We start from the raw sequence: 13,027 nt of genomic DNA, 5'->3' as shown, positions 1-13,027 counted from the left end.
CTGTGAACCCATTAAACCTCTTTTTCCTTATAAATTACCCAGTCTCAGGTATGTCTTTATTAGCAGCATGAGAACAGACTAATACACAACGTTCATCACAATAGCCAAGCCAAGATACGGAAACAACCTATATGTTAATCAACAGAAATATGGATTTAAAAACTGTGGTATATACATACAGAGTAATATTATTACCCCAAAAAACGACAGAAATCTTGTCATTTGCAACAACATCGATGGACTTGGAGGACATTATGCTAAATGAAATAAGCCAGACACAGAAAGAGAGACACTGTGTGATCTCATGTAAATGTAGAGTTTAAAATCATCACATAGAAACAGAAAGTAGAATGATAGTTTCCAGGAGCTGGTGGAGGTGGAAACAGGGTGGTATTCGTTAAAGAATTAAAGGTTTAGTTATGCAAAATAAATATGTTTTGGAAATCTAATCAATAACATAGAACCTATAATTTAAAATACTGTATTATAATATTTAAAAATTGCTAAGGGGGTAGATCTTATGTTAAGTGCTCTAACCACAACAACAAAAAAAGGAAGGCAGGAGAAAATTTTTTGAGATGATAGGTAAGTTTATGGCATTGATAGTTACAATGGTTTCACAGGTATATACTTATCTCCAAATACCTCAAGTTGTACATATTAAATATTTACAGCTCTGAAAATTAAAAGGAAAACACATTATAGGAATTAATACACACATATAGTAAAATATATGATAAAAGCAAAAGAGAGAAAAGGACAGGAGAAATGAAAGTATACTACTTTAATTATTGTATTATTTATGAAATAACACTACTTAAAGATAAACTTTGACAAGTTAAGGACACACATTGCTAAATGTAGAAAACAGCTGAAGAGTAATACACAAAGTTGTAGCTAAAAGGTAATATAAGAAGGTATGAGTGAAGATGAACTGGAATACTAAATTAATCAAAAAGAAGGAAACAGACAAGAGAGGAAACAAAGAACATATGAAAAAATGGAAAAGCAATAGCAAAATGTATCTTTTAAACCACCATATCAATACTTACATTTAATGTAAATGCTGTGAGCATTCCAATTAAAAGACAGAGATTGGAGTCTCCATTAACCCAAATAAAAAATCAAGACTAGCCAGGTGCAGCGGCTCACACCTGTAACCCGAACACCTTGGGGGGTCAAGGTGGGATGATCACTTGAGGCCAGGAGTTTGAGACCAGCCTTAGCAACACAGCAAGAACAGGTTTCTAGAAAAGCTTTTTAAAAATGACCTGGGCATGGTGGTGTGTTCCTATAATCATAGCTATTCTGAAGGATGAGGCAGGAGGATCACTTGAGCTCAGGAGCTGGAGGTTACCGTGAGCTATGATTGCACCACTGCATACCAGCCTGGGTGATAGCACAAGACCCTGTCTATGTAAAAATATATAAAATAAAAATCAAGAGCCAACTATATCCTGGTGACAAAGTGATGGTATAAACACACTTTAAATATAAAGCACAGATAAATTACTTTAACTATAAGAAAGCTGCATGTCAAACAAAAAACATAAGATTCCTTCACACTAAAGGAATATAACCAGGGATAAATAACAATTATTAAGTTAATTCATGAAAAAGTCAAAATAATCACATACCAAATGATACAGCTGCAAAATACGTATACTAAAAGTTAACAGATAGGATGAATACGCCAGTCTTATAGCTGGAACATTAAGCTCTCTTTTCTCAAAAGTTGATAGAACAGACAGACAGAAAATTAGTAAAATATATAAGACTTGAATGCTATTATAAATAAACTTGAACTAATTGACATTTATACAACATACCATGCAAACACAGAAGCATGCACACTGATAAATTATATCAAATATTTAAGAAACAAATAATCCCAGTCCAACATAAAAAGATCCTCTCAGAAATCTCAGCTAATTTTTTGAGGGAAATATTAGCCTGATACACCAAAAGGAGAAAGGCTGTAAGAAAATTATAAAACAATATTCTCAATAAGCATATGCCCAAAAATGATTAACAAAATGTTAGTGAATCAAAACAGTGAATGTATAAAAAGAATAATACATCATGACCAGTGGTGGTTATCCTAGACCTGCAAGGTTAGTTTAACATTAAAAAATCAATCAATGAGAAGACTTCCAGTTTTAGCTTTGACATATCAAAGGCTTAAAAGTTATGACTCCTGCCCTCATAATAAGTAAAAACTAGAAGAAACCTGAAGCCGATGACATTTCTTGGCTCCATCAGAGAGATGAGGTTGCAGGACAGACTACCACCATGAAATCTGGAGTGTTAGGCCCATTCAGAGATATACAGGACTCAGGATCTTCTTACTTGGGGCAAAACAAACCTGTAGAAACACCTAAATGATTATTCTGATGAATGGCTGGAGATTAAGTGCACATTAGTATGAGAAGGATAAGCTCCTGAGGGCCACAGTCGTAGTTAAGACTGTAAACTTTTGTGGGCTTTCCCTCCAGGAACCCCACCAAATTTTCACGGTGGAGACAGGAGAAAGCTCCCCATGTGACCCTGGCAAGAAAAGAGGAAGAGGAGAGAGAGTTAAGCCCTTCCAGACTCTTGTACCTAACAAAGGCCTGGTTTCCATGGGGAAGAACTTTTTAGAGGGCAATTCTGAGACCTTATCCTAGCTGAGGGAGGTGATCTCTGCTCCACTCCAGCCTGCACCAGCCTTTCTGTTATGCCTAAGGAAAACCAAGTATATAAGAACCATAATTTACAGAGGACACAGGTCAAATATATAGGCTGGGAATGGAATAGCTGGGTAATAGACTACGAGGCAATAGCAAGGGGAATCTCTACCCCAAAAGGTGGGACAAAAACACTGCTGAAATCCATACTTTTGAGAAACAGAACCATTAAAAGACTAAGGCTTACTAAGAATATTAGAGAACTAGCTTTCTCCTCTACACTCTACCACCCCATTAACAACCCTCCAGGAGTAACAACAGTAAATTACTACAGGAAGTGCTGCAAGATACAGACTCTGAGGAGCAATATGAAAAGAAGCCACAAAGCCAAGAGGAGATTACAACAAAAACACAACATGAGCTAGAAGCTTTTTGTGCCTATAGCTACAACATTAAACACTATCCACTTCCAAGCTAGATTAAAATAAATCTTCACACTAAAAGCCTGTTTATCTTAGTTTCCGTTACCCAGTAAATTTCAACAAGAACAAAAATCACAATGTATGTCAAAAAGGAAGAAAAACATAGGCCAAGGAGATAAAGCAGTCGTCATAATCAGACTCAGGGACGACTCAGATATTGGTATTATCAGACCAGGAACTTAAAATAACGATGATTAATACATTATTGATAAAGTGTGTATGTTTGTCCCCTCCAAATCCCATGCTGAATTGTAATACCCAATGTTGGAAGTGGAGCCCGGTGGGAGGTGTTTGGATCATGGTAGCGGATCCCTAATGAACGGCTTAGTGCCATCCCCTTGGTGATGAGTGAGTCCTTGCTCTGGTAGTTCATGCAAAATCTGGTTGTTTAAAAGAGTGTGGCACTACCCCGCCCCACCTCTAGCTCTCTCTCTCGCTATGTGACATTGCCTGCTCTCCCTTTACCTTCCACCGTGATTGTAAGCTTCCTGATGCCCTCAGCAGAAGCAGATGCTGGAGCCATGCTTGTACAGCCTGAAGAACTGTAAGCCAATCAAACTTCTTTTCTTTAAATAAATTACCAATCTCAGGTATTCCTTCATAGCAATGCAAGAATGGCCTAACACAGTTGTCTTTGTTAATTTTGTGCTACTATAACAGAATATCTGAGAATGTATAATCTATAAACAGAAATTTATGGACTCACAGTTCTGGAGGGTGGGAAGCCCAAGGTCAAGCTCTAGCAGACTCAGTGTCTGGTGAGGCCATTCTCTTCTTCCAAGATAGCACCATGCATGGTGCATCCTTTGAAGAAGAGAAATGTTGAATTTTCATATAGCAGGAGACAGAAGAGCTAAGAAATAAGTTATTAAACCCACCCACAAGAGTGGAGCCCTCATGGCCTGATCATCTCTTAAAGGTCCCACCTCTTAATACTACTACAGTGACAATTAAATTTCATCATAAGTTTTACAGAGGACAAACATTTAATTCATATTATATTTTAAAGGATCTAATGGAAAAATTAGGCAACATAAAAGCCCAGATGGGTAATGTAAGAAGCTAGATGACAACTCTAAGAAAGAATCAAAAAGAGATGCTAGAAATTTTAAAAACAGCATCAGAAATGAAGAATACCATTAATAGGCTCATTAGTACAACCGACCATCATGAAATAATCATTTAACTTGAAGACAGATTAATAGAAACTTTCCAAACTGAAACACAAAAACAGTACAGAGCATCTAAGAATTACAGAACAATAGTAAAAGGTGTAACATATGTACAATTGAAATGTTAGAAAGAAATGAGAGTGCAGGAAAAAAAAATTTTTCAAGAAATAATAGCCAAAAACTGTAAAAACTTAATGACAGACACCAAACTTTGGATTTAAGAAGTTCAGAGAATACTAACAAGGAGAAACACCAAAAACTCCGTACCTACGCATATAATATTAAACTGTAGAAAACCAAAGACAAAGTGATAATCTTGAAGAAAACCAGAGAGGCAAAAACCTTGCCCACAGAAGAACAATACAAATTTGGGCAACTTTTCATCAGAAATTATACAGGTAGAAATAAAGTAAAGTGAAATATATAAAGTGTTGAAAGAAAAAAGAAAAAAAATATTCTGCCAACCTAGAATTATGCCCAGTAAAATTATCCTCAAAAAGTGAAGAATAATGAAGACTTTCTCAGGCAACCAAAAAATGAGGAAATTCCTTACTAGTAGACATGTGTCACAGAAAGTTAAAAAACAGAAATGTTCTTCAGGGAGGAGAAAAATGATATTGATTAGATTGTATCTACATAAAATAAAAATAAGGAAGAGGGTTAGAAAATGAATAAAAGTAAAATAAATTATTTTATTTTCTTAATTGATCTAAAAGACAACCAACTGCTCTTTAAAGCAATAATAGTAAAAACGTGTTTAAGTCTTTAAAGAATATGGATAACTAAAATAAATCACAGCAACATCACAAGGAATAAGAAACAAAATTGTAATAATTTTTATAGGTACCTATACTACATGTAAAGTGATATAATTTTAATTTGAAGGTGGACTTAGATTAGTGAAAAATATAAATTACAAACTACAGAGCAACAACTTAAAACGTTGGGGGAAAATGTGCAGATAATATGTCAGGAAATGAGATAAATTGGAATTATAAAAACTTTTTAATTAAAACCAGAGAATGCAAGAAAAGCACAAAGGTATAGTGAAGAAGAAAAAGCAAAGAACAAAAGTAACAGATGGAAAACAGTTAAAAAGATGTTAAACTTTAATTCAACTATATCGATAATCACTTTAAATGTGAATTTGTCTAAACACACCAGATAAAAGAAAGAGATTGTCAGTCGGATTAAACAAAACAAAACAAAACAATATGGTATCTACTAGAAACTGACTCTAAATATAAAAGTTCACATAAGTTAAAAGTAAAATGACAGGCTGGGCACGGTGGCTCATGCCTGTAATCCTAGCACTTTGGGAGGCCGAAGCAGGCAGATCACGAAGTCAGGAGATCGAGACCATCCTGGCTAACACGGTGAAACCCTGTCTCTACTAAAAAATACAAAAAATTAGCCGTGTGTGGTGGCGAGCACCGGTAGTCCCAACTACTCGGGAGGCTGAGGCAGGAGAATGGCGTGAACCCGGGAGGCGGAGCTTGCAGTGAGCCGAGATCACGCCACTGCACTCCAGCCTGGGCAACAGAGTGAGACTCTGTCTCAAAAAAGAAAAAAAATTTTCTCCCGTTCTGCAGGTTGCCTGTTCACTCTGATGGTAGTTTCTTTGGCTGTGCAGAAGCTCTTTAGTTTAATTAGATCTCACAAAGGGCTAATATCCAGAATCCACAAAGAACTCAAACAAATTTACAAGAAAAAACAAACAACCCCATCAACAAGTGGGCGAAGGATATGAACAGACACTTCTCAAAAGAAGACATTTATGCAGCCAAAAGACACATGAAAAAATGCTCATCATCACTGGCCATCAGAGAAATGCAAATCAAAACCACAATGAGATACCATCTCACACCAGTCAGAATGGTGAACATTAAAAAGTCAGGAAACAACAGGTGCTGGAGAGGATGTGGAGAAATAGGAACACTTTTACACTGTTGGTGGGACTGTAAACTAGTTCGACCATTGTGTAAGTCAGTGCGGCAATTCCTCAGGGATCTAGAACTCGAAATACCATTTGACCCAGCCATCCCATTACTGGGTATATACCCAAAGGATTATAAATCATGCTACTGTAAAGACACATGCACACGTATGTTTATTGTGGCACTATTCACAATAACAAAGACTTGGAACCAACCCAAATGTCCAACAATGATAGACTGGATTAAGAAAATGTGGCACATATACACCATGGAATACTATGCAGCCATAAAAAAGGATGAGTTCATGTCCTTTGTAGGGACATGGATGAAGCTGGAAACCATCATTCTCAGCAAACTATCGCAAGGACAAAAAACCAAACACCACATGTTCTCACTCATAGGTGGGAACTGAACAATGAGAACACTTGGACACAGGAAGGGGAACACCACACACCGGGGCCTATTGTGGGGTGGGGGGAGGGGGGAGGGATAGCATTAGGAGATATACCTAATGTAAATGACGAGTTAATGGGTGCAGCACACCAACATGGCACACATATACATATGTAACAAACCTGCACGTTGTGCACATGTACCCTAAAACTTAAAGTAAAATTAAAAAAAAAGCAAAAGGACATAAAAAGAAATAACATGCTAACACTAATCAAACAAAGGTAGGAGTAGATATATTAATTTCAAACAAAGAACAAGTACTTTAGAACAAGTCATGTGATTAGGGATAAAGAGGGACATTGCATGATGATAAAATGGTAAATTCTTCTAGAAGATATAACAATCCTAAACTTTTATGCTTCTAACAACAGTTAATTAAAATGTAATAGGCAAAAACTGACATAACTTACAGGACAAATAGAGAATTCAACGTTTATATTTGTAGACTTTAACACCCATCTCTCAATAATTGGTAGATCAAGGAGGCAGATTATCAGTAAAGATATAGAAGACCTGAACAGCATTCTTATCAATTTGATCTAATTGTAACTTATGGAACACTCCATTCAATGACAGACGAATACATCATAATCGTGAGAGCACATAGAAGATTTATGAAAATAGACCACACCTTTAGCCATAAAACATACATTGACAAATATCAAAGAATGGAAACCAAAATACATTCTCTGAACACAATGGATTCAAACAAGAAATTAGTAACAGAAAGATAGCTGTAAAATCCCCGTGTCTTTTTATATTAATAAAAATTCTAAATAACCCATGAGTCAAATAAGAAGTTTAGAGATAAATTTTAAAATATTTGTAAAATACATGAAAATAAAAGTATAGCTTCTCAAAATCTGTGGGGAGCAGCGGAAGAAATGCTTAGAGGGAAATGTAAAGCGCTAAATGCACATAAGAGGAAAAAGGAAATATCTAAAAATCAATAATGTAAGCTTCCACCTCAGGAAGTTAAAGAATAAAGAGCAAACTAAACCTAGAAAAAGCATTAAAAAAGGAAATAAGAAGCAGTAGAGAAGATATCAATAAAACTAAAAACAGAAAATGGAGAAAATAAATCTAAAAGCAGTTTCGTTGAAAATATCAACAAAATGTATCAAACTTTTGCCAACCTACCCTAACAAAAAGAGAAAAGACATAAATTACCAACAACAGGAATAAAAGAGGTCATTGCACTCATCTCACGAATATTAAAATAATAATAAGGAGTTACATAGAATATCTCTTCGTATGTGCTTGTGGGAATGCAGAATGCAGAATGATACTGTCACTTTGGAGAATAGTTTGAGTTTTTTATTCAGCTAAGCATATATTACTTAGCAACTGTTCTGTGGCATTTACCATAAAGAAATAAAATCTATGCTTACATAGAGTGTGTACACAATGGTTATAGCAACTTTACCAAAGTTGCCAAGACATGGACACAAGCTACATATTGCATGATTCCATTCATATGACATTCCAGTAAAGGCAAATTTACAGGAAAATAATACATCAGTGGTTGCCAGGAACTGCCAGGTAGAGGGTGGAGGGTGGCGTGTTCACTCTAGAGTGGCACAGGAGAATGGGGATGGTGACCGACTCTTTAATATCCTGATTGAGTTAGTGGTTATTAATGCACATCAAAAAGAGTGAAATTTGCTTCATGTTAATCTGAAAAGGTGAATTAAAAAAAACCCAAGGCTTTGGTTACCTGGAAGTATCATGTGAGCCTGCAGTTTCAGTGAATACAAAATGAAACCAAACACACAACATCAGCAGCCAAACAAATGAATCACACACATTTTGGCTGTGTTTTAAAAACTTGAATATCTATATTAAGAGACTTAACAGTGATATTCTTGAATGTTTTGGCTAAATTGTGCCCCAGCACAACCCCAAAGAATGCTCTGTATTTGAAAGTGACTAAGTGATCATTTTAAAGCTGTACAGCTGGTGAGTAGATGAGCCCTAACTCTCCACCCCGTGTTCTTACGTGGTATTTGTCAAACACACCTGAGGTATTTACGGTGCCAAATTCCTTTTTCTATACCTTACATAAATCATGCAGAGAATGACAATTTAGACAATGAGAGATCTTAAAATAATATTGAAAGAGGAATGGTTAATAAAATGAGTAACACATGGTCTTCAGAGAAGAGATTTTTAGGTGTGGGAAGAGGTCACAAGAACAGTTTTCAGAGATGGGAGAAACTTATAGAAACACTAGGCTTGTCTCACACATTAGTGAGTGTCCTATTATTGAAAAAATTCAAGTAGAATGCATGATGAGTGCCAGAGATCTTATGAAAAGGATAGGGAATGTTGATGACTACTGAAATCCCTTTAAATTCTTCACATTCTTGGATTTGAAGTGAAACTCTTTATTGATGAGGTGGTCTGTCTTGTAAAATAGCGAGTCCTTTTTCACGTTTTCAAGATGAGTCTCGGGAATCCAGCCTCAGACAGGAGGTTGGCCCAGATGACTCCTAGGTTTCCTATCAATCTAGGACTTGGTGATGTCTATCTGGAATGTTAAACACAGAAACGTTTTCACTGGGTAATAAGTTAATGTTGGTGACTGTGTTTAACTCTAATGCTGTACAGGTCTTGTGAAACAATAAGAAAAACCTAGCGATTCTGTTTAATTCAGATTTAGTGAAAAACAAAACAAAAACCTAGTGAGCTCAAATTAGGAGTATGAAAGCAGAAAACTATGAACTTTTGTTTTTCCAACTTCACTTTCCTACTGCTGTATTCAAAAACATACAAAAGTAGATGCAGAGTTCAAAGAAGAATATTGGTCAACAACAGTTCTATCCCTAGATGAGCCTCTGAGGCAGAAGAGCAATGATACACAGAAATAATGAGAGGAGATTTCTATCCACTCAGTATATTTTCACCTGAGAAAAGAACTGTCCTAAATAAAGGGATGGAAGCATAACCCCCCATCCCATCAACACACACACGCTCACCCATGTGCACACACACACACACACACACACACAGAGGCATATGAACAAACACAAAAGCCTGCACACTTGGTGCAGATTGTAAATGGATCATTCACCTCTGCATTAGCATTCTGGCTCTATATTTCTCAGCACAATACAGTTGAGATGAGGAGATTTCTCCTCAAGGAAGAAAATGTACATAGTATGGCAAGGATAATTCACCTAACAATTCAGAAAGAAAGGAAGAAAACAAGCATTAATTGGATAATTAATCATCCTTCAGCTAAGTCATTTAATTTTCATGTCAACCAAGGTCTCTCTTATCCCTAAATCTACAAGTTTTCCAACATGTTCTATTCTTATGTTCTAGGCGTCTAACTTGTTCTCTGCCTCTCCTGCCTTATTTTTCTCTGTGATTCTCTTTACTTTGTTTTCTATTGATAATTCCTCAATCTCACCAATTCTACCTATCTGTATAACTGGACAGCAGGGTTATACTGCATCTAAAATTGGATGTTATTAGTTTATATTTGTTTCTGCCACTTAACCATTTAATCCAGAAAAGTTGCCTAACTTTTCTCTCTGAGCCTCAGTTTCCTCATGTGAATGAAGCCAATAATAGTATTATTTTCGAAGGATTACTGTGAATACATATGTAAAGCACTTAGAACTATGCCTGCCATTTTATTTGCAATTCTTCCTCCTCTTTTTTTTTTTTTTTTTTTTTTTAGCTAGAAGGGACTTTTTATTGAAAGGCGAGGCTCCGGCCTCTGATGGGAGCTACAACTAGATCTCGCGGAACGCCCCCTTCTCCCCCAGCTTCACCTTGTACCTGGGTTTGAACTTGGCTCTCTGTCGAGGCTGGATCATATTCCTCCTCTGGAAGCTCTTGAACCGGTCTCGAAGGATGTCGCCCTCGGGCTTCAGGGTCCTGAGCGAGTCTGCCAGCTCCCAGCTCGGCTGCACGTCGATGTCAGGTGCCTGGTACTTGAGCCGCCCCAGCCTTCGGGGCTTGTCAGCCTCGGCCTTCCGCCGTGCCTGCCGCTGCCTCCGCCGCCGCGCCAGCTCCGCCAGCCTCAGGGCCACCTGGGCCTTGATCCCGCGCAGCAGGAACACCTCCTGGTGCCAGTGCCGGAGCCTGGCAGTCCGCAACGCGGCCTGCTGTACCCGCAGCCTGCGCGCAGCCTTCTCCCGCCGCCGCCGCTGCTCCGTCTCCTTCTCTGTGGCGGCCGGGCGGGCGGGCGTGGGACAGACCTCGGCATCCCCAGCCTCCGGCCCCTCGCCCTGGCCCGGCTCCCCCGAACCCTCCGACTCCTCCAGCAGCCCCTCGCACGGCTACCTGGAACGTGGACTCCTGGGTGGCGGCCTGCTCTGTGGCGGGCAGGGCCAGCTGCCGCTCCGGCTTCTCCGCCTCCTTCTGCCGCGGCAACTCCACCTCGTGGGCCGCTGAGAGCAGGGTCCGGTGGTCTTCAAAGTACGGGTCGTAGGAAGCTCCGGCAGGCGCCACCTCCACGGCGGGTGTCTGGGACGGCTTGGTGTGCAGGCGTGGTGGCCGCTTCACTCCTTTCTTCTTGGTCTGCTCCAGGAAAAACTCATCCTGGCCAAACGATGGCCTGTCCAGGGGGTTGTCTGAGGCCCAGAGGTCGTGGAAGGGCCGCTCCACGGTGTCCTGGGGCCCGGCTGTGGGAGGGTTGAGGAGCCGGGCCTGGGCCCTGCGCACCTCCCGGGGCAGCTCGCCCTGCTTGGCCAGATTCTCCCATAGCTGCTCCTTCCGCCTGAGCTTCTTGGCGTTCGGGACCTGGTGGGCGAGGACGTCTTTGGGGGCAGGGACTTTGGATGTGTCTCGAGGATGAGGTCAACCCGAAGGGGTTTCTTGAGAAGCAGTGACTTCTTCTGGACTTTGGTTCTCTTCTTAGCCCTTTTTCCTTGGAGCCGGTGTCCACGAAGAAGAGTGTTTCATTTGGGGCCTCTCTCAACAAGCCACCGCTCATGCGCTCCTGTAGCCGCACGTCTTCCAGGAACTGGTCAACCTCCAGCCCCAGCGGCTCCTGAGCAAGCCGCCGCCAGCCCCACTTCTTATTTCCTGGGCCTCGCCGCCGCCGCCTCAGCGCTGGGTCCGCCGAAATGGGCCGCAGCCCCAGGAAACCAGAATCGTTATCGCTTTTCGAGCTGTGCTTCCCACCAACGCCACTGCCTCCTGCCGCCATCTTGTCAAAGGCCCTCCTCTGTCTTATTTCCTACTGCTTCCTTTTCTCTCTTTTGAAATATATACATTTTAATCTATTATATCAAGTTACTTAAAAATATCTACCAGAAACATGAAAAATGTGCTATGAATAGTAAAATTTGGCATAACACTGAGTTCATTAATTCACAATGTGGATCTCCTTTATATAACAAATAAATACAAGAATATGTAACAAATAAGACATAACAAGATACAAGAATAAGAGATGAGCAGCCATGGTGGGAAAGGGGTATCTCATATGTATTCACAGGAAGGCGAGATTTTGAAGGATTAGAAAAGTTGTTGAAATGGAACTGATAACGTAAGAAAGGAGTCACATTCCAAGCAAAAATCCCACTTACAAATTTCCATTTAATATAAAATACAAAGGTTATGGTATTTATCCAATGCTGTTTGTCAGTCCCTTCAGTTTACATAATTGACGTAATTCTTTTGAGAACTAACCGTTCAATGACGTCTGTCAGTCTTTGAAAATAAAATATGAAGACAGACGCAAGACAAGATGGCGACTAGATGCAGCCAGAAAGTGCTGCTCCCACTAAAAGAGATCAAATTGTCAAACAAACCAACGTAATTTGGGCAGGTCTTTTGAGAAAACATTGAGAGTGGATAGAGGTAATGCTGAAGCCCATGCTGAAAAGAGAGGGAGATGGGAACCCTGTGTGGGGTACGCTTAACACTAGGGTTAGTAGTTCCTGGCCCTTAACAGCTCCTGGGCAAGAGATGAGTTAGGGAACTGAGGGGTACCTCACTCTTGCTGAAGACCTCTGGGATCCTAGATACAGGGGGCCTCACACCCCCCATAGATGTGTGAGCTGGTATTAGGATGTCCCTGAGGAACAAACAGAGACAGGTGTTTGGACAGTGTGGAGCTTGGGAGCTTTCGTATACTGAAAAGCTCTGGCAGAGTGTGGTCATAGACATCAATCCCCCAGGGTACCCCATCTGCCTCTGGAAGGCTGTCACCCCAGCTGACCACTGAGCCAAGGGGGAGTATGGCCAGTTCTCCTGTGGGACTGGGGCACATCTGTTCTGAGAACCCTTCTGCCCGCTGGTCCATCTCAAGGCCCATGCCCAGCCACCCTGTAGGAGCGGGTGCATAGAGCAGCCTC

General features: G+C 40.0%; 1 pseudogene; it reads right to left on the bottom strand.

Annotated features, from left to right (window-relative positions):
• Nucleotides 1-11,907, bottom strand: part of LOC100969870 (ribosome biogenesis protein NOP53-like) — a 45,428-nt pseudogene extending 33,521 nt beyond the window's left edge.
• Between the last annotated feature and the right edge of the window lie 1,120 nt (nt 11,908-13,027).

Source organism: Pan paniscus, chromosome 16 (genome assembly GCF_029289425.2).
Source record: "Pan paniscus chromosome 16, NHGRI_mPanPan1-v2.0_pri, whole genome shotgun sequence".
NCBI lineage: Eukaryota > Metazoa > Chordata > Mammalia > Primates > Hominidae > Pan > Pan paniscus.
The sequence above is the reverse complement of the archived record's forward strand: the minus strand, read 5'-3'. Positions and strand labels throughout refer to the sequence as shown.